Here is a 21,267-nt window from a genome sequence, read left to right as displayed (position 1 = left end):
GATTAAGAAGAGGATGAATGCTAATCTGATTAAGCACAAAAGTCTAAAAGTTCTGTTATTATTTGCGACAAGGCTCTCAGTTGTGCTCATCAGTTCATACAGTAAATCATTAAGGTTGACGAGGTATGACTAAGTATGATTTAAAATAAAAGCTGACAAAAATAATTAGCTGTTGCGAACTGCTTATCAACCAAAAGGACCTATGGTATAAATGCAGAAAATAAAAGCAATGAAACACTGTTTGCGGCGCCTACGTATAAAAGGTTTTTTTAGAGACTGCATTGAAATAATTATCATAAAGTAAAGCGACCTTTTACAAAGGCATGAAGTAAACAACTTGACACGCACGTCGAGAAAATTTTACAAGATGAAGAATTGCATTTTACAAATATTTCCCTTTGGTATTTGTAGGATGTCATGCAAACGATGAATTTGTGCCAAAGTCCCCCCCCCCCCTTTGCTACCTGTGCCCAATTTCATAAAGCTGATTAGCAGAAAATACTGCTTGGCGAATGTCTTTCCTAAGCCAGAATTTAATGGGATACCAGTCGCAGCAATGGTATATGTATGGTATTCTGGCTAGTAAGCTTAGTTTGCTAAGCAAGATTATTTTGTCCTTAGCAAGGTTTTTGTGTTTGCAGGTTCTTTGAAATTGGGGATATGTCTTACTTGGAAGCATGGAGCTATATCTTGGAAGCAAGGGAATTACTCGTGGTTAATTCTCGTCCTCAAAAGATTCGCTACCGTAGTAAACAAACTTAGTCTGGTCCTTGCTCTTTGGTCTTCTACCTCCATGGTCTAATAAGATGAGGTAACGTCACACACACCTTGTGCCGTCATTTCCTGGTTAACTAACGGCTTATGCTACCAGATTAGATGACTAAAGAGATTAAAAACGGATCATCTATTGAGCCCCAACCGATTTACACACAGCTAGAACCAGCCGATATACACACAGCTAGAACTTCGTGTTTTCCTGCCCCCCCCCCCCTTTCCACCACCACCCCAGCTAACTGTCAGTTACGATCTCTTTACACCCTGTCAGTCACAGTCAATTCTAAGTACCGCATCAATATAACTGTGTGCTGTGGTTTGGGGGAGGTTGTAAACAACCCTGGCTCCAAACCGCAACTTGAGAGCACAACTTGTTTGTCGTTGTTGCTAAGAGGGCCCAGCTGACTGGGGTATAAAAAGCTATGGTTGAAAACAGATCATAAAATCGAGTTTTCGGACTTTCGAATTGTGTTAAAAAAATGCATTTAAGCTGTTTACGGTATGGAACTTTATTGTGACTCATTAATAACAAGTCATTGGTGATCGAGTATTTGGTGGTTGTTGTCGAAACTGTTGACGTTTCTTTTTTTTAAGAACAGATAAACATCATTGTTATGTCAACTGTACAAACGCATTGTTACTTGTCATTCCAAACACGATTGTTGTAGATTGCACAAAAATGTGCCAAGTTTAAACAGAACAACAAACACCTCTCGGTAGAATGTGGATTTCAGGCCTGATACTTCATGGAGGCAACGAAGGCGATTGCCTCCATGCCCCCTGCTCATTGCCTTGGTGATCTTGAAATGCCCCAGTAGTAGAAATTTACGATTTCCTCAAAGTGTGCCCTTTACCAAGAAGAAACCACCTTGGTGCCCTTGCCCTTTCAGAAATGAAGCATGCAGCAGGCCTGTTACAAAGAACTAACTAAAATTAAAAATGATTGATTGTTCTATTCAGTGCTATTCACATGACGGCAATTTAACTGGGGTCCCTTACCTAGTTTAAACATGGTTGTAAACTGTAGCAACGTTTGACAAGATTTTGCAAGAAAACTTGGACAGTCGAACGAATTATTGTCCTTTCACACAAGGTACATTTTGTAAAATTTAACAACCATGCTACAATTTAGCAAGCGACCCTTGCTAAATTGCTTTTGTGTGAAAGGGGCTTTAACTTCCATGGTTGAAGCAAACCGTCAAGTACAAACAGTAGTACTAGAATGCGGTGTTGATCTTCGAAGCATTACGCTCAATTGTGTTTTATTTTATTTTCTGTTCTTTATTTTTGTCAACAATGATCAACTCGTATGCGAATATTTCACCTGCTGAGCCCTTGCATTGCAAAGTATCACTTCTCTGTTGAATATGACAGGTAGCCCAACACAATCGAATTCAAACACAAAGTCTTTTTTTCTTTTCCCTTTTCACTCGAAGAATATAGATATTTTGCTGGACGATTTGATCCAGTGAGTTTTCTGTTTGGGATTTCAGGCGATGATTTCACAAATTCCTTAATCTATAAATCGAACAAAACACTCAACAAGTTGGGTTTTAAAAATAGATTCGACTTTGGTCCAAGTGTAGTATAGCCCCGCTTTAAAAAGGTTCCGACGATGTGCGCATGCCTGATCATGCCCGCGGCTCGTGAGAGTGCACTCGGGAACAAACAGGGAGAACAAAAGGGTCCTTTGTCTCTTTGTTTGACCAATCCAAAGTAGCAGCAAAACAACTCATTGTTAGGCATCTGAAAAGTGCAAATTTACTGTAATGTAAACGGGTTGTAATGTTTCGGTATAGCTACGGACTTGACTGGGTGTGTGCATGTGTAGATGAAGGGCATTTTTTTCGCAAAGTTTATCTGACTAGATTTTATGAAGAAACTGCAAGACTTAATATTTTGGCACATACAACAAATATCACAGGGTCAACGTTCATTTTTGATGTTATTTGTACACTGGTGATTATGAGCAATTTCGTGTGGGTTCTTGCCGTCCAGCGGTATGTGTTTTTTTATGAAACAGTGTGTAAGCTTTCTGTAAGTGTTTGCGGTTGGGACATCTGTTGTGAAGAAAGTGTAAGGTCGTGGGTTCAGCTCCCACCCGGGGGTCTTTAAGAACTTTCTTCCTGGAAACGCCTTAACTATATTTCAGCATAAATTCTCATAAAAATCACACTGTGCTTTTCATGTCACAATGTGGTTCTCTGTGAATGGATTCTCATCTTGGGGATTGCCTGGTATTGGTTGCCTGATGTAAAGGCCACGTGTCACATGGCCCGTATCCTAAATCAGAAATTGCACTGAAGCTAATCCAACCAGTTAGAACTTTTAAAGTAGCCAAGTTTTCTGTTACAGTCGCGTCCCCGTCTCTCATTACACTTAATATTCCAGTGACCAGTTTGTTAATAAATACCCGTCTCGTGTTTGAACGTATTCCATTAATCGAAACGAGCACCTTCGGGTGGGGTTGATTTTTCGATATGACGTCGTACTATAGACTTGTCGTAAGTCTATCTGTGTTTTTTTCTTTCTTTACTTGCTTTGAAGCTATACAGCTTTATTTATTCAACACCACCAACAGCAACCAAACTATACATCAATTTCACAAATTGAATGTTCAAACATATTATGTTTGTATTTATTTTAAATGTGACGTCACACTAGACTTGCGTAACAGTCTTTCCGTCTTTCGGCTCACCTATAACTGATGACCTATCTCATTCGAGGCAGAGGCGTATCTTAACATTTTAATTTTAAAAGTAAAAGAAAATCATTTTTGTGTAACTTATATTAGTTCTCAATATAGGCCATAAAGTAAATTGTTTATTATTCTTTTATATTTTTATTATTATTTATGAGTCACTCATAATCGGCTTTATAACTTGGCGAAAGCTCACCAGAAGAATGCAGAAATACAAATCATACTATTTGGCGAACATTGTAATATCACCACGCTTCATTCTGTGAGTCAATAGTGACCTTGGATTATTTAGTCAACCGTGGAATTAATATACTATCAAGAGATAGTAATTTTAAATCGAAAAGTCTGCAATTATCCAACTGTGAAAACCCCAGAATAAGCTGTTGCAAACTCTACCCCCCAAAAAGTTGTCAGCGGCCTGACGTTTCGACCCTATATTTCTCGTTCATTTTAGTCTTCAAGAAAGACTGGGTTATAGGGTTGAAACGTCAGAAGAGCTGCCAACTATCCTTAATTCTGCAGAAAGACCCCTAAAAACAACCCACTCTTGCAATATTCTGATGGACAAATTTGAATCATGGCGACTGTGTTTCCGTTATAATTAATGTAACTCTAAATGCCTCTTTGCATGATTGTTGCACAAAACCTCCCGGATTGCAATATGCAATTGGCTCTGTGTCAGGCACTAACGAAGTATTTAATTGCATTTATACAACACTGTGTGAAACAAATAGCGCAACATAGTCAGATGTGTCCTACTACTTGAAAAATAGTGTTCAAAGTTTGAACAAGAATTGTGTACCCACTTTTTAAACTGGTTTTTTTTTCAAATAATAATAAAAATTTATTTAAAATTAAGTTAAGATATAATTACAATAATGATTTATAAAATGTAGTTAAAATAATGATAAATATGCTTAAAAGTGGGTACAAACCTATGCTTAGACTTCTGTTGAAAAATTGAAATTCTAAACACCGTTTTTACAGTGTACATATGTCAAACTAACCGCTTCTTGAGTGGAAACAAACGGTTCTTTTCAGAACCCAACTCATTAAGAGATGTCATTACATGAAGTTACCACAAATCTTAACTTATCGTATTTCCACCATGCAAAGTTTCCAATCCTATACCCAACTGCTGCTTGTCTGCTTGGCTTCCTTCGAAATAAGGACAGATGTTCTCAAATCGTTTTAATCGCTAGTCCTAGCTTGTTAACAGTCACAAACGTGTACACGGCACATTTAATGTGAAACATGGTAATTAAAATCCGTCAACCTTGGTGACTTAATGAGCTAGAATTTATTACCGTATGCAAATTAGTCATTGAAGGTGGTCACGTTCCGTGTCTTCTTCAGGTAAACTGTTGTGACCCACATTCTTGTTATGATATTATAATTATATAGGCGTTGCTTATGGGTGTGTAGGGGAGGGTGGTTTAAAGCCATTATACACTTTCGGAACAGAACAACAAATAAAAGTTCACAGATTTACAAATAACTTACAGGGTTTACAGAAGGTAATGGTAAAAGACTTCTCATGAAATATTATTCCATGAAATGCTCTACTTTTTGAGAAAACATTAAAACAATTAGCAATTCTCGACAACGAGAATTACGGATTATAGTAAACACATGTCATGACACGGCGAAACGTGAGGAAACAAAGGTGGGCTTTCCCGTTATTTTCTCCCGACTCCGATGACCGATTGAGCCTAAATTTTCACAGGTTTGTTATTTTATATAGAAATTGTGATACACGAAGTGTGGGCCTTGGATAATACTGTTTACTGAAAGTGTCCAATGGCTTTAAGGCGTTGCTGGACGGGGTTGGGGAGGGGTGGTTTAAGGCGTTGCTTTACGGGGTTGGGGAGGGGTGGTTTAAGGCGTTGCTTTACGGGGTTGGGGAGGGGTGGTTTAAGGCTTTGCTTGACGGGGTTGGGGAGGGGTGGTTTAAGGCTTTGCTTTACGGGGTTGGGGAGGGGTGGTTTAAGGCGTTGCTTGACGGGGTTTGGGAGGGGTGATTTAAGGCGTTGCTGGACGGGATTGGGGAGGGGTGATTTAAGGCGTTGCTTTACGGGGTTGGGGAGGGGTGGTTTAAGGCTTTGCTTGACGGGGTTGGGGAGGGGTGGTTTAAGGCTTTGCTTTACGGGGTTGGGGAGGGGTGGTTTAAGGCTTTGCTTGACGGGGTTGGGGAGGGGTGATTTAAGGCGTTGCTGGACGGGGTTGGGGAGGGGTGATTTAAGGCGTTGCTGGACGGGGTTGGGGAGGGATGATTTAAGGCGTTGCTGGACGGGGTTGGAGGGGGGGGGGTGTAGTGGGTTGAGGAAAACAAAACTGATTACAGGTGTTTTAATATTGTAAAAAAAAAAACACCAAAGATTACATTGCCTTTAAAGGCACTGGACACATTTGGTAATTGCCGGCCAAAGAAAAGATTCTCACTTGGTAATCCCACTATAGATAAATGGTGTAGACAATTTGAACTCAATTAGTCATCGAAGTTGCAAGGCAATGAAAGAAAAAACACCCTTGCTGCACAATTTGTGCGGTTTCAGATGCCTATTAAAATGCTTCTGGCATGGAGTATGTTAATATTTTAGTGAAATATTCTGGTATAAGGCGATGCCTACGGGGGGGGGGGGGGTTGAGGTAGAAATGTCTGGGACGTTTGGTACTGACTCTGGAAACTAATGGCAATACAAACTTGTGGCAAGAAGTACGGCAGCTTTTTGTTTAAAACGCGTTTTTTGAAACATTTTTTAGAAACTATGTGCATACCTCTTGTTGAGAAGTTCGGTTCTGAACCATCGGTACTTTTCAGAACCAACTCTACTCAAATAGATCTATCCACATAGTGTAACCGCAAACCCCTCTTGGCCAAAAAGTACATTTAAATGTCATTATAAGTCAACACAGTCCACCACTGCGTTTAACGATGCTAAGATGAAGGTACTATATAAAATTAACTTAGAAAGTGCCGGCAGTTTGAAGGTAAAACAAACAAAAAAAACACACCTTGGTTCTGACGCGTTTAGCTCGTAACATTTTAAGAGACACTTGCACTTTTTATGCCAGATTTTAATAAGAAGAAATTTCATAATTGTGTTGAAGGCCTATACGCCTCTCTAATAATATTCATGCATGACGTCACAGTTCTAACACAAAATTAGGTCATCGGCGCACGTCACTGAGCCACCACCAGCGCAGTGGCTGCGCAGATGGCCTCGTTTTGGGTTAGAATGGTGACGTCATGCATGAATATTAAGAGAGGCTTATTTTTCCTCCATGCTTAGGCCGTGTCCGAAACGACGACTTCGGCTACAGCTCCGTCTAGATCAGCGCGTCTTCCAGTGTTGAAGAATAGGCAGACGCGCGCGATCTAGCCGTAGCTGTAGCCAAAGCCGCCGTTTCGGACACGGCCTTATATACTCACCGTTTTCCTCAACTAGCTCCCAAGGTCAATTTGAGATTTGCGATGCACTCTTTTTTCAATAGATAGAATCGTATGTTGGATTTGAAACTTTGCATGGTGGAAGTTTTAATAACTAACTATTACTTGAAGAGAGTATTGCGGTAACACCAGTGTGAAAATCTCGTTTTGAGTAGTGTTGATTCTGAAAAGAACCGGTGGTTAACGACTCAATGTTTTGACCAGTATGTGGTAGTCTTCAAAAGGAGGTTTGCGACGCACTCATTTTTCATTAGATAGAAACCTAGGATTTGAAACTGTGCATGGTGGAAGTATATAACTATAGAGAGGGTTAAGTAGGAGTTGAAACTTTGCATGGTGGAAATACGATATAGAAAGGTTTGCGGTAACACCATGTAATGACTATCTCTAATGAGTTGGGGTGGTTGTGAAAAGAACCGTTGGTTTAAACTCGACGTTTGTGAGAGGGTTGTGGTCACACCAATACCATGTGAATATCTCTTTTGCTGAGTCTGGTTCTAAAAAGAACCGGTGGTTGACGACTCAACTTTTCCATCAGTAATTATGCCCTGATCATGTAACGCACTCCTTTTCAAGAGAGAGAATCCTCATATACAAGTGAGTGAGGGGTGGATTACAGTAAAAGTCACCTTTGTGTAGTGTTTTTATTTTGATCACCACAATAAAGACAATCGAAATAAACCAAAAGAGTCTTTAAAATAAAATTTTCTATCCCCCAACAAATTTTCTAGATTGTGACTATAGCTCCCAATAAAAAATGACAAGCATCTGTAAATAGATACACGTTTTGTCTCGTAAACCCATAGTTCGATGTGTCAATATCTTCTATTTTGCTGAGCTGATAGGGCCTATGCTTAAAGGCACTGGACACTATTGGTAATTACTCAAAATAATTGTTAGCATAAAAACTAACATGGTAAGGAGCAACGCAGAGCTGTTGATGGTATAAAACATTGTGAGAAACGACTCCCTCTGAAGTAACGTAGTAATTTCTCGGTAAAATATTTGAATTGAGGTCGATACCTCAGCATGAGGTCTCGAATTCAAGCATCTGAAACCACACAACTTATGCGACAAGGGTTGTTTTTTCTTCCATTATTCTCTCGCAACTTCGACGACAAATTGAGTTTAAATTTTCACAGGTTTGTTATTTTATGCATAATTATGTTGAGACCAAATGAGAAGACTGGTCTTTGATAATTACCGAAGGTGTCCAGTGCCTTTAATAGGTATTTTTAATGAGTTTTCATTAAACGAATGTTGCAGGCAGTACCAGGTAAACGGATGGTGTATATATGGATGGCAATTCAGCTTCGTCAAGTGTTGAAGGTTGCTCGTACTTCCGCATTTTTAGCGATGTTTAGTCACACAATAATATTAAAAATGCGGCCATCTTGGCACTCCACTATTTGGATAAATTTGGTAAACATGGAGCGAGTTCGAGTGGGCACATTCAGTCGACCGTTGATTTACTACTGGCCAGCATGCAACGTGTATACGCAGTGACGAACTCACTCGAACGACTCATTTGGAAGTCTAGTCTAGGCTGTTCGTTGTAGTGTCACTGGTTCCCCTCGGTGCTTTACAAATGTTATAATGGAACTTTCTGGTGGGACCAGTGAAGAAACCATGGGCTCGGGCTGGGTTTAAAATGGTCTATCACAGTAGTCAACCAATGGTCGACCAGCCTGGGTTCGGGTCAAAATGGTAAACCTTTAGTTAAAGACACTGTGCACTATTGGTAATTGTCAAAGACTAGTATTCACAGTTGGTGTATCTCAACATAATGCATAAAATAACAAATCTGTGAAAATTTAAGCTCAGTTGGTCGTCGAAGTTGCAAGATAATAATGAAAGAAAAAACACCCTTGTCACACGAAGTTTTGTGCTTTTAGATGGTTGATTTCGAGACCTCAAATTTTAAATCTGAGGTCTCTAAATCAAATTCGAGGAAAATTACTTCTTTCTCGAAAATTATGACACTTCAGAGGGAGCCGTTTCTCACAATGTTTTATACCCTCAACCTCTCCCTATTACTCGTCACCAAGTAAGGTTTTATGCTAATAATTATTTTGAGTGATTACACAATAGTGTCCACTGCCTTTATGGTGCACATTTGAACTAGTTTAGGACTAATCGATCCCCTGTTACTTGCTAATTTAAGCCGATTTACTGACCTGTCCACAAGATGATTGTATGTGTGTGTTTTTTAACAACTATTTTTTAAACAAAAACTGCTGCCCTTTCCTTGTAGTGTATGAGAAGCTTTGCCCTCAAGCTCCGGTCATTGACCTCTTAAAGTCTAGGTGCCTAGTCATCGACGAGCGGCTGCAATGTTGCCGTGGACGACTCTGGGGTCAAAATACTAGTGACCAATGTCCCCTCGTTTACCTGTAGACGCGACGGTCAACTGGTCGAAAAGTGCAAGTCTGTTTAAAAAAAAAAAACATTTTATACATTTGCAATTTCGGGCCAGTGCCAAATTTCATAGAGCTGCTTATAGGATTCGGGTACTTTTTCAAAATATCCACAGATTTACATTAAACTTACAGGGTTTGAAGATAATGATAGTGGAAAGCTTCCCTTAAAATATTACTAACAAAGGTTGTGAAGTGAGAAATGAGTAAAACAAGTCACAAAATAGTTTTGGTCTCATGATACCAAAACTATTTTCGCATGTAAAATCCCCTTAACCAGTTATATACTAAAACCATAGCATAACTGGTTAACACGTTTTTACATCCTAAAACTGATGAAATTATTACTTTTACTCATTTCTCAAAATTTACAGCACCTCAGTAAGTAAAATTTCAAGCGTTTTACTATCATAATCTTCAAACTGTGTAAGTTTAATGTATATCTGTGGACATTGTGTTTTTTTTGTTAGGGAAAAGTACATCCACCCTTTAGGCAGACAATATTGACATATTTTTTTATTTCATGCATATGTTGAGATACACCATTGTCGTTGACAATTACCAACCGTGTCCAGTGCCTTTAAATATATGTATCATGGTTCAATTCAATCTAATGCAGCTGCTTATAAGAGATCAATAACTTTTACAAAGTATTATAAAATTACTGAATATGCACACTGTTTATATTTAAACTTCAGTATCAATCATAAAGCTAAAAATGAAACCGGTTTACGGTATGAACAGGTGGAAACTCTGGCAGATTTGATAATGGATGGAATACATAATCGTGGACCTGATGTACCCAATTCCAAAAAGCTACATTTTAGCAGCTGTGAATAGTGCTTTTTACTTTCCTGCTTAGCAAGTTTGAGCAGGATACCAGTCACAGATGACACATGGGGAATGTTGGGTTAGCTGGTGACCAAATTATGGTAAGCATAGATTTGTTGGGCTTGCCTATTTTAAGAAAAGATAAGAACTTAACATAATCCAAAAGCACTATTGAGTTGTTCAAGGATGTTTAAGTGCTTTTTGATAGTACTATGAAGGTACACTATTGGTAAATGTCAAAGACCAGTCTCCTCACTTGCTGTATCTCAACATCTGCACAAAATAACAAACCTGTGAAAATTTGAGCTCAATCGGTCATCGAAGTTGCGAGATATTAATGAAAGAAAAAACACCCTTGGCGGGTGAACTTAACTCCACACGTAATTTCCGTTACTTCGAAAGTAACATTTTCTACTGTACAGTCATTCTGCATCCTACCACTTCACTCCCAGTTCAAACCCCGTCTGGCAATTTTAAAGACAGTGGACACTATTGGTTATTGTCAAAGACCAGACTTCTCACTTGGTGTATGTCAACATATGCATAAAATAACAAACCTGTGAAAATGTAAGCTCAAATTTGTCATCGAAGTTGCGAGATAACAATGAAAGAAAAAACACCCTTGTCACACGAAGTTGTGTGCTTTCAGATGCTTGCTTGCGAGACCTCAAAATTCTAAATCCGAGGTCTCGAAATCAAATTCAGAGGAAGCCGTTTCTCACAATGCTAAACACCATCAGCCTCTCCCCATTACTCGTTACCAAGTAAAGTTTTATGCTAATGATTTTTTCTTATAGTAATTACCAATAGTGTCCACTGCCTTTTTTAAAAAGGTACGATTGGTAGAGCTTACAAAATAGTCATGAACTATAAAAAAAAAAAAAAATGAAAATGTGGTTCAGTCCGATGTGTGAATTAGAAGCAAATAGTGAAAAAGCATGCACAACATTCAACATAATATGTAAACAATTTTTCCTTTTTTGTATAGTAGCAACCGCTTTCAGCTATTGCGTGTTTTTTTTTTTTTTTTTTTTTTTTTTTTTTTGAGATATCAGATACAGGTTTCGCGAATGTGACTTCATTTCTGAGCGAAATATTTCACAACCGAATTATTTTTCTTGTATAAACCTCATAATCACTCACAGCTTTCAGACTTAACTTTTATGTTTTTATCGACACCAAGCCTGTATGATACCTTTACTAAGTAAATGATTCATTTGTTTTTTCAACTTGTTGTTGATACATTCAGACGTGTTTGGGATATTCGAAAGAAAAAGTAAAGATATGTACACACTTGGCGACTTGCCAAAGGACTGTGATAAAGACTATCAAACTATCGGTCATAGAACCTTATTGTCTCTTCCCTAACCAGTACAGGACAGTTTGAATTAAAGGTTTACGCCCTTAGATATAGCTTAAACATTGTGAAACCGCGCAAGTAATTGATGTAATTTTACAGGTTTATACCAACATCGGAAATACGTCAGAAAAACTGCCAAACTCAAATGTTGTTGCAACTTTCATGATACCTTAGTTTTGTTAAACTAATTGACTTGAGACATGACTTAAGGCTATGTATGTATGCTAAGTAAAGGTTTGCGGTGACACCATGTAAACATTAATTGAGTAATGTACAGTGACTTGAATAATGTACCCATTTAAAGGCACCGGACACCGTTGGTAATTGTCAAAGACCATTATTTTCACTTGGTACATTTCTCTATGGTATATCCCAACATATCCCTTCAAAAACTACGTTACTTCAGAGTGAGTCGTTTCTCACAATGTTTAATACTTTCAACAGCTCTCCATTACTCGTTTAATACCAAGTAAGTTTCTATGCTAACAATTACTTTGAGTAATTACCAATAGGGTCTACAGTGCCTTTAAAGTCCCAGTGGAGCATCACACATTTTGGCACGCTGCGAGCCACACGTTGTTTTTTTGAACAAGCGACAGCCCGCCAATTTGTTCACAGGAACCATTACATTTAGTCAGGTCGTTATCTTAATGATTGAGATCATCGGATCAAATCTTATGGTTTTCCTGCATGAGTCATTGAGTTTTATTAGGGCGGGAACTGCAATGCTTGGACGCAGTGTTTACGGTTACCAGACAAGTGTGTGGTTAGAGGTAACTCGATGAGCAATACAACGGTAGTGGTGTTACATAATTTAAGATGTGTTGAGTGGGTGTAGGGTGGCTGAGGTTTTTCTTGCTGAGGAGATGAGTGAGGGATGAGGTGGGTTCCTGAGGGGTGAGGGGTGGGGGTTGAGGGAGGGGTGAGATGGGTTTCTGCGGGTCAGGAATGGGGTTAAGAGAGGGCTGAGGATGAGGGAAGGGGTTGAGAGAGGGCTGAGGTTGAGGGAGAGGGTTGAGAGAGGGCTTAGGCTGAGGGTGGAGTTGAGAGAGGACTGAGGATTAGGGTGGGGTTGAAAGAGGGATGAGTTGGGTTCGCCGGAGGGTGAGGTTGGGGTTAAGAGAGGGATGAGGATGAGGGAAGGGGGTTGAGAGAGGGCTGAGGATGAGTGATGGGGGCTCTAAGAGAGGTGTGAGATGGGTTCCGGTAGGTGAGGGTAGGGTTTGAGAGAAGGGCGGGATGGGTTCCTGAGGGTGAGGGTGGGGGTTGAGATAGGGCTGAGATGGGTTCCTGAGAGTGAGGGGTTGGGGTTGACAGGGGTGGGATGTTTCGGGTTGGAGAAAGTTAAGGGGCTTGTGTGCTTTTTGAGAACATTGGGTTGCCATTATATGTGGACTTGTTGCAACGGGTGGCTGTGGTTCATGTTGGGTAGAGCTTCATGGTGTGAGGTGAGGGGTGTTTATGTGGCGAGGGGGTGTCGGTGTAGTGGGGCAGAAACCCTTTTGCTGGGAGATGAGGTTGGTGGTTTGATCGAGAATAATGAGTGTACTTGACCCTCAAACTGGTTAAGACAATACAAGTTTGACCCATTAACTAAGTTAAGGAATGTTTGACCCTGAAACTGGTTTAGACGTAACAATTTTGACCCATAAACTAAGTTTTAATGAACGTGTTTGAACCTCAAGTTAAACCACAAACTTTGTAACAAAGCGAATGTTTCCGATCCTCGAAATTGGGTCAGACGAAACCAGTTGACCCAGAAACTTTGTTAGTGAATGCATTTGACCCACAACATGGGTTCGACGAAACTGCAAGTTTGATTATAAAGAATATTTTTCCATATTGACTTGCAAACTGATTTGGTAGGATCTAGGAAAGAAACATTCTTGACCCAGAGAACTTGACCCACAACGTGGGTTAATAGGTGTGTTTTTGCACGCAATATACTTCCGGTTGATAGTCGACGTTTCTTTGATTGTCTTTTTCCATGGAAACCAGATATTGTTTGTTTTGGTTTTTGTCTTGTCTTGGAGCATCAAGGAACTTGTCTCTTCAGAAAGGTTTACGTTGTTTCTAACAAGAGTGAAACAAAGTCTTATTATGATAGTGTTTGACGTAACAGGGTTTTAATTTTTATTAAATAACATTAGTTTCGTTTTGTTGGCCTTTGCTTTTGTGTGGTTTCCAGGGCACTAGGGTTTCGCATTGGTTTGTTTGATTGAAAACTGTTGGTGCAGGCATGTTAGGTCTTGTCGAGTGACGTTGGTTTAAAAACAAAACAAGCGATACTCTCTTGTCAATTATTGATTTGGAAATGTTAAAGGAGAGTCGGGAATTACGTTTAAATCAAACCCTTTTTGGTCGTAAATGACTTCAAACTAAATTTTTATTTTTTTGTAACAATTTTCTTAAATCATTTGTGGATAAAACTTTGAGAAATTCGGATGTTAACTGTTTGGGTCAAGTAAAGAGAACATCCCGATAATGACAATGTAGGACTCAAACAGGAAATTTACGTCTCCTTTCGTTAAGTGAGCATTTTAATTTGGATACCTTTGTGTCACGGTCAATTTCACTCAACGTCTTGTAGAAACAATGTTTAGTTGCCCGGCTAGGCATCGCCGGTTTGTGGATTGGTTGCCCGGCTCGGCATGGCCGGTTTGGGACTCGAAGTCCCAGTGGAGTAGTTGCCCGGCTAGGCATGGCCAGTTACGACCAGTTTGGGAGAAGGAAGTGGATGTGTTGCCCGGCTGGGCTTGGCCGGTTTTGGGGAAGTTCCATGTTGCCCGACTAGGCGTTGTCGGTTTGAGAGAAGTTCCAGTGGATTGGTTGCCCTGCCCGGCTAGGCGTGGCCGGTTTGGGAGAAGCCCAAGTTGATCCGTTGCCCAGCCGGTTATGGACAATTTAGAAGTCTCAATGAATTGGCGACCATCAGGAGCAAGTTCGAGCAGTGACCATTTTGTCGACTACTAGTCAATTTTCCATGGTTACCTACACATGATGCAATACATCCTGGGTACCAGGCAAAATCGCTCAATGGTCGACGTTAGTCCGTCACTCCATGGAAGTAGAAATAAATCGAACTTGACCCAAGACAAAATATTGGGTTGACCATCCGCTGTCTGGGGCACTCAATACAGCCATCACCGCGGCCGCGATCGATAGAAATATTCATGTGTTTTCAGAATGAAATTCGTTTTGGTTTTCCATGAAGGCCTCTCCTCTCTACTGCTGCTTAAAAGTCCTTGTATATTTCTTGGCACATTAACAAACTGTTTCTTCCTGGTTTGGGTTGGGAAGGGGTCAATGACCGGAGGTAGAAAATGCCAGGTCGACGAACGTTAAAGAGATGATCAGATATCCACTAGCTATCTTGTAGTTCCAGGAAAAAGTTTTTTTGTATAATTTGCACGCAGATGTGTTTCTTTATTGGTATTGACTGGATGGGCAGTGTAACGTTGTATTGACTGGCTATCAGCAGTAGGAAGTCATTAGTTGCTAACGGATGTCAACACGTTATCCTTCAACCGGGCTGATGTGGTATTCAAAACCTTGATTTGGCATGACAGTAAAGCTAGCTTGATATTGGACGTTGGACATTCACATTGGTTTATACAGCGAAAGTGTAATTTTTATTATTGGACATTCACGGAGGTTGAAAGAAACTGGACATTATTGGTAATTTTCAAATACCAGTCGTCTCACTTGGTGTATCTCAACATATGCTTTAAATAACAAAGCTGTGAAAATTTGAGCTCAATTGGTCGTCGAAATTGCGAGATAATAATGAAAGAAAAAACACCCTTGTCACACGAAGTTGTGTGCGTTTAGATGGTTGATTTCCAGACCTCGAATTCTAAATCTGAGGTCTCGAAATCAAATTCGTGGAAAATAACTTCTTTCTCGAAAACTATGTCACTTCAGAGGGAGCCGTTTCTCACAATGTTTTATACCATCAACCTCTCCCCATTAATCGTCACCAAGTAAGGTTTTATGCTAATAATTATTTTGAGTAATTACAGATAGTGTCCACTGCCTTTATACACCAAGTGTCTATTTTTTTATTATGACAGTCATGTTAGTTTGACAATGGGTGTTGGACATTTACATGGGTTTATACACCGAATATCTATTCTATTTCAGTATTCACAGTATCAACCGTACGTGAACGTTCAATATCGAAATAACAAAGTAGATATTCACTGTACAAACCTATTTGAATGTCCAATGTCCGATATCCAACTAAAACTTTACTGTCATGTAATTGGCGGGAGCTTGCACAGATCAAATTTATTTTGGGGGAGGGTCGGAATGGTTAACTTGTTGCAATCTAGTAGGCAGGATATTGTTGGACCCAAATTCAATTTAAGAGTCTATCCAATTAGACGTTCAACCGCTCCCATAAATGAACCCCTTTTTATAAAAGAAAAGCAAATAAATCTGTCTCCGTCCAAGCACCCCCCCAGACCTGACACAATCTTGATTGTTTCTCTCGTGAGTACAATAATAAGCCGAGGTATAATTGAACTGGATAGCTTTCCCCAACCACACTAAAGACAACCATCATTCTGACTTCACAAATCAAATTCACATCCCGTCCAATAAGTAACTAAGGGGGCAATCCTATTTGCGAACCGGTAAACAAGCTGTTCAGTTCAATATATTACAGGTGGAATCAGAGTCGACAGGTTGGCTAGACACGTCAGTCAAACACAGATTTATTGATCGATTACTGTGGTTTTAAATTTTCGAACTTTGGTATTCGATTCTTTGTTGCACAGCAAGTTTGTATTAAAATGTAAACTTTAATTTAAAGCTGTCAAAAGTACCCCCTTTAAACCTGACGAAAAAAACTTTTGCAAACTGCTTAAGAACCAATATGTTAATATTGGCTTTAATGCAGACCATGCAGTATACTTGTTTAAAATTCAGTCGGCACGCTCAAAACGTATTATGATGAGTACCGTTCATGTACATGTATGTGATGTTTGAAGCTGCATGATGTCAAGGATAAGAATAAACTATCAATTAGTAAACTTGCGGGTACAACCATTTTTATAATTCTCTTTTGAGGGAGTGTTGGCTCTTAAAAGAGCCAGTTTGGTATCGACGTGCTCTGAAAAAGAGCTAAATTGGTATCGACGTTTCGAACAGCACTGTTCGAAACGTCGAGACCAAAACCAGCTCTTTTCATCAGAGCCAACACTCCCCACAGAAAGAATTATGACATCATGGTTGTACCCACAAGTACAAGTTTACTATTATTACTCTGATCATCTTCAAGAGAAAACCGGTCATACATTGTATACTTATTATTAACCTTGTTCTATTTTACACTAGGAGGAACTGCATTCGACTCCGACCCTCGTACCGTATTTGACGATGTAATCGATACCGTCTCCAGCCACCACATTCCCCGTCTGTTGATCCCCGTCAGGTGCGGTATCTGACCTGTCACCGGATATTCGACCCTAATCACAGGTGAGTCTCATAATCGAGTCTTGGGTGTGTCACCAAACCTCGAGACAAGACAGGTAGTTAAGGGTGTCTAGTGACCGCCAAGCCACGGCCGGACCGGGCTGACCAAACCCCGGTTATAGTCCTAGATACAGAATATTGGCCCGCTGAACCGTGGATGCTGAACTTGAAGTTAGACAGATAACCCCCAACCCCCTCCCCTCCCAGTCTAGACGGTCATTGACTGGCGATCCTAGAACCAATCTCCTGTTTATAGACCGTTTAACATTCAAAACACAACATGTATCACCTTTAGGTATATAGATATGTAAACGCAGCCATTAATTTGACATTGATCGACGGTTGTTGACGGTTGTTCCTAAACTTGAATCCGTTATCATTATCTCAACGCTTTCCTTTCCGCAATTAATTTATCCGAAGGATTCAGATTTGCAATCCTCAACAAATGTTTGTTTAAGGTGTCCCTTTTTTTAATCGATTTAGAAAAGAGAATAAAAAACATTGAAAAGCATACGGCCCTGGCATTCTTGATGTTCAGAAAAAACAATGAGGAATATTAAATGTAGCGCCAAAATCAACCAAAGTTTGTTCAAAGGCGCTCAATAGTGTATGCATCCTTGATGTGGTTGGGGAGAGTGTTCCATTTTTTGGGTCCAAAACAGGAGAGTGAACAATCTGCAAATGACACAGCATGGGTTCTGGGCATGCACGATAAACTGAAGGTTTGAAAGTGCACTATAACGGTGCAAAAGTCGTAATGGTTGAAAGTGTTTCCGTTTATAACGGTGCAACAATTCGTAATGGATGAAAGTCCGTAACAGTGGTGCACTAATGATTGAAAGTGTATCCGTAAATAACGGTTCAGCAAATCGTTAGTTATGGTTGAAAGTGTTTAATAATGGAAGTGGTTCCGTTAAGGAATATCCCCAATTAATTTGAGTCAGCAACGCCGTGATTGAGTGAGTGAGTAATCTGAATGATTGCTGATCTTAAATTAAACGTGGATGCAAAATATTAAAACAAATTAGAGTCCCTAATATTTTATTACAGGCACTGGACACCAGAATTTGCACTTGGCTTATCCCAACATAATAGGCCTACAATAACAAATCTGTGAAAATGTTTACTCAATATTGGTAATCGAAGTTAAAGGAACACGTTGCCTTGGATCGGTCGAGTTGGTCTTTGAAAAGCGTTTGTAACCGTTTGTTATAAAATGCACATGGGTAGAAAGATGTTGTAAAAGTAGAATACAATGATCCACACAAACATGCCTCAAAATTGCGTGGTTTTCCTTTTACCTCGTCGACTAACACGTCGGCCATTTATGGGGGTCAAAATTTTGACTCCCATAAATGGCCGACCATGTTAGTTCGCACAGTAGAAGGAAAACCACGCAATTTCGAGGCAAACTTGTGTGGATCATTGTATTCTACTTTTAAAACATCTTTCCAACCATATGCATTTTATAAAAAACGGTTACAAACGCTTTTGTTTTGACCAACTCGTCCGATCCAAGGCAACGTGTTCCTTTAAGTTACAAGAAAACAATAAAGTAAACAAAGGCATTGTTGCTCAAATTTGTGTGCTTTCAGATGCCTGAATGATTTCAGAAGCCTTTCAGATCTGAAGTCTTTTATTATTTGAGTGAGAAACTACCTCTTTCTCAAAACTAGTTACTTTTAGAGGGAGCCGTTTCCCACAATGTTTTATACCATCAACAGCTTTCCATTGCTCGTTACCAAGTATAAGTTTTTAATGCTAACATTTTTGGGGAGTAATTACCAATAGTGTTCAGTGCATTTAAGTTCGTTGGTCCACGGTAATCAAACTAAACAGTTAAAACCATTTGTTTAAGTAATTGCTAAACACAATGTATCGTTAGACCGATGTCGCGCCATTGGCATGATCAGTCTAGCGATGCTTTCAGGGGGAAGTTCGAACTAAGGACACAGTAAGTGAAGCGAGCGAGGCCAAAATTGTTTTGGCCGTTTTTCTTCGGGGGTTAGCCCTCGCCCGAGGCCGAGTACCTACGCCCTTCCCAGCCGAATTCGCACCCCTTAATTCATTGCAGAGAGGCCCGGTCTCCTGGCGGATATTCCTCGTTCAAACTGCTACCTGTAATTATCTCGACTGGTAATTACAATGACAAAGGAGGGGTGTGATGGGGTCATATTTAGGGGGTCAAGGGAAACTGTTTTGGGGGGGTCCCACCCTCTACCCCGGTCGGTACATAATTCATTAGAGTCTTCTTTTTTCCATCTTGTTTAAAATATTTTTTGTGAGTTTATGAAACAGGATGTTTATCGTATATGGATAATTATCCCCCCATAGGACCTTAAGGTTGTTTTCAAGATTGAATCAATAAATAACTCATCGGATTATGAGCATTTGTTTGCTATGGTCAAAATTATTCACATATTTTCGGTTTGGGGAAAAAAAGTTGTGAAACTTTTCAGGGAAGGTGATTTTTGAAAGGCGGATGTAAGATCTGCAGGACAATGACATTCTCTCTTTTGCTTTCTAAACTTCAGTTCAAAAACTAATCTACACTCTGGCAAAAGAAAGAGGCACCATTCAGTTTCTTAAACAACTGCTAGATTTGTACTTGGGGGTGAAGAAGATAGCTGCAGCCGATTTCACAAAACGCAAGTTAACTCCTATCTCTAAAGTTAGGACGAGTAACTCGTCCTAACTGAGGATGAATTCAATGCGTCGTAACGTCTAAGGATACGGAACTTAACTCGTCCTGCCGTCGATTTCACAAAGAGTTAGGACTCGTCTTATCTCGAGTTAGGACGAGTAACTCGTCTCAACTTAGGATTAATCTTAAGGTCTGCATTCTACAGTGCAGGGTTGGAACTCGTCCTAAGTCCTAAGATTAGTCTTAAGTTAGGAAGAGTTTGGAGAAATCGACGGCAGGCCTATTATGCATGATTCGTTGTTGAAAGGGCAGAAGGCACCAAGGCTTTTTCTTCTTGGTAAAGGGCATGCCCAATCGCCTCCGTTGCCTCCGTGAAGTATCAGAGGTTAGGCTACAAAGTTCTTATCATTTGGACACGCACAGTCTCAGTGAGGTATTACTATTCGTCACAAAAAGTGACGAATTGTAATCAATCAATGTGAATTGATTATCGGGAAGTCATCTTCAATAGAATATTTCCTTAAAAAAAACCTTGTCCCTTTTTCTACCCAGTGCAACAATCAGGTGATTTGCTTGTTAGGTTTATACCTTCACGTTGTCTTACTTGAGTTCTATCCTTGGCTCATACCAATCTGCTAAGCACACTCACGTTTGCTTAGCGGGCATAGGGTACCAGCTCAGTGTGCATTGTCCGGACGGATCTGTGGACGAAGGTACAGCATACATAAACCTATCTAAGAAAATTTACACCAGTGTACCATAAAACCATGGTCCCAAATTCATACAGCTGATTTAATACATAAGGTTGATTAGCAAAACAAAATTGTCTTTACGTCTCCTGCATGTAGAATGTGTGGCTGGTATCCTGCACATTTCTGATCAGCAAACCCACTGTTAAGCAATGTATATTCTATGAAAATGCTTAATTATTTTCTGCTAAGCAGAATGAGCAGGATACCAGTCACGAATTATACACGTGATATGGTGGTTTGGCTAGTTACCTTATTCTGGTAAGGATAATTTTGTTATGCTTAGCTCGTTGTTGTCCTTAGCAGCTCTATGAAATTAGACCCTTTTACCTGAATGAGGTTCGTGCGTGCGTGATGTACATATTATAAAATCCCTCATTAAACGAAGCGGCTGATTGCCTCAAAAAACCTTCATCTACATTATAGGATGGCCTTGCGTTTTATATACAGTACCCTGGTCGATAGAAAAGCATGTCACGACGTGTCTCTGGATGCTTTCCACCATTATTAAAGGCACTGAACACTTTGGGTAATTACTCCAAATAACTAGTAGCATAAAAACCTACTCTAAGCGATCGAGCAATGGAGAGCTGATGATGTTTTGTGAGAAAGGGCTCCCTCTGAAGTAACGTAGTTTTTGAGAAAGAGGTAATTCCTCACTCGGAGTTTGAAAGAGACTTTAGGTCAGAACAACGTAACGACAAGTTACATGGAGAAGGGTGTGGGCAAAGAATGTGTAAAATTGTGTTTTATGACGACTTCGCAGACACTCAAGTTAGATTAGCCTTGCTCAAGGCAGTCGAATTATTCACTCCGAAAAAAGACCGCCGCTGTTTAAAAACCCACCCGTATTCACTCTGCG

At 39.9% G+C, this 21,267-nt stretch overlaps 1 protein-coding gene across 3 annotated transcripts in view; it reads left to right on the top strand.

Annotated features, from left to right (window-relative positions):
- LOC139952181 (microcephalin-like) overlaps positions 1–21,267 on the top strand; it is a 172,598-nt gene that overhangs the window by 107,616 nt on the left and 43,715 nt on the right. For all 3 annotated transcript variants that reach the window (XM_071951212.1, XM_071951213.1, XM_071951214.1), the window contains one exon: positions 16,875–17,015. The gene's annotated coding sequence lies outside the window, so the exon portion shown is untranslated. The remainder of the gene's footprint in view (positions 1–16,874; positions 17,016–21,267) is intronic.

Source organism: Asterias amurensis, chromosome 20, assembly GCF_032118995.1.
Source record: "Asterias amurensis chromosome 20, ASM3211899v1".
Classification (NCBI taxonomy): domain Eukaryota; kingdom Metazoa; phylum Echinodermata; class Asteroidea; order Forcipulatida; family Asteriidae; genus Asterias; species Asterias amurensis.
This window is presented reverse-complemented; position numbering and strand designations above follow the sequence as displayed.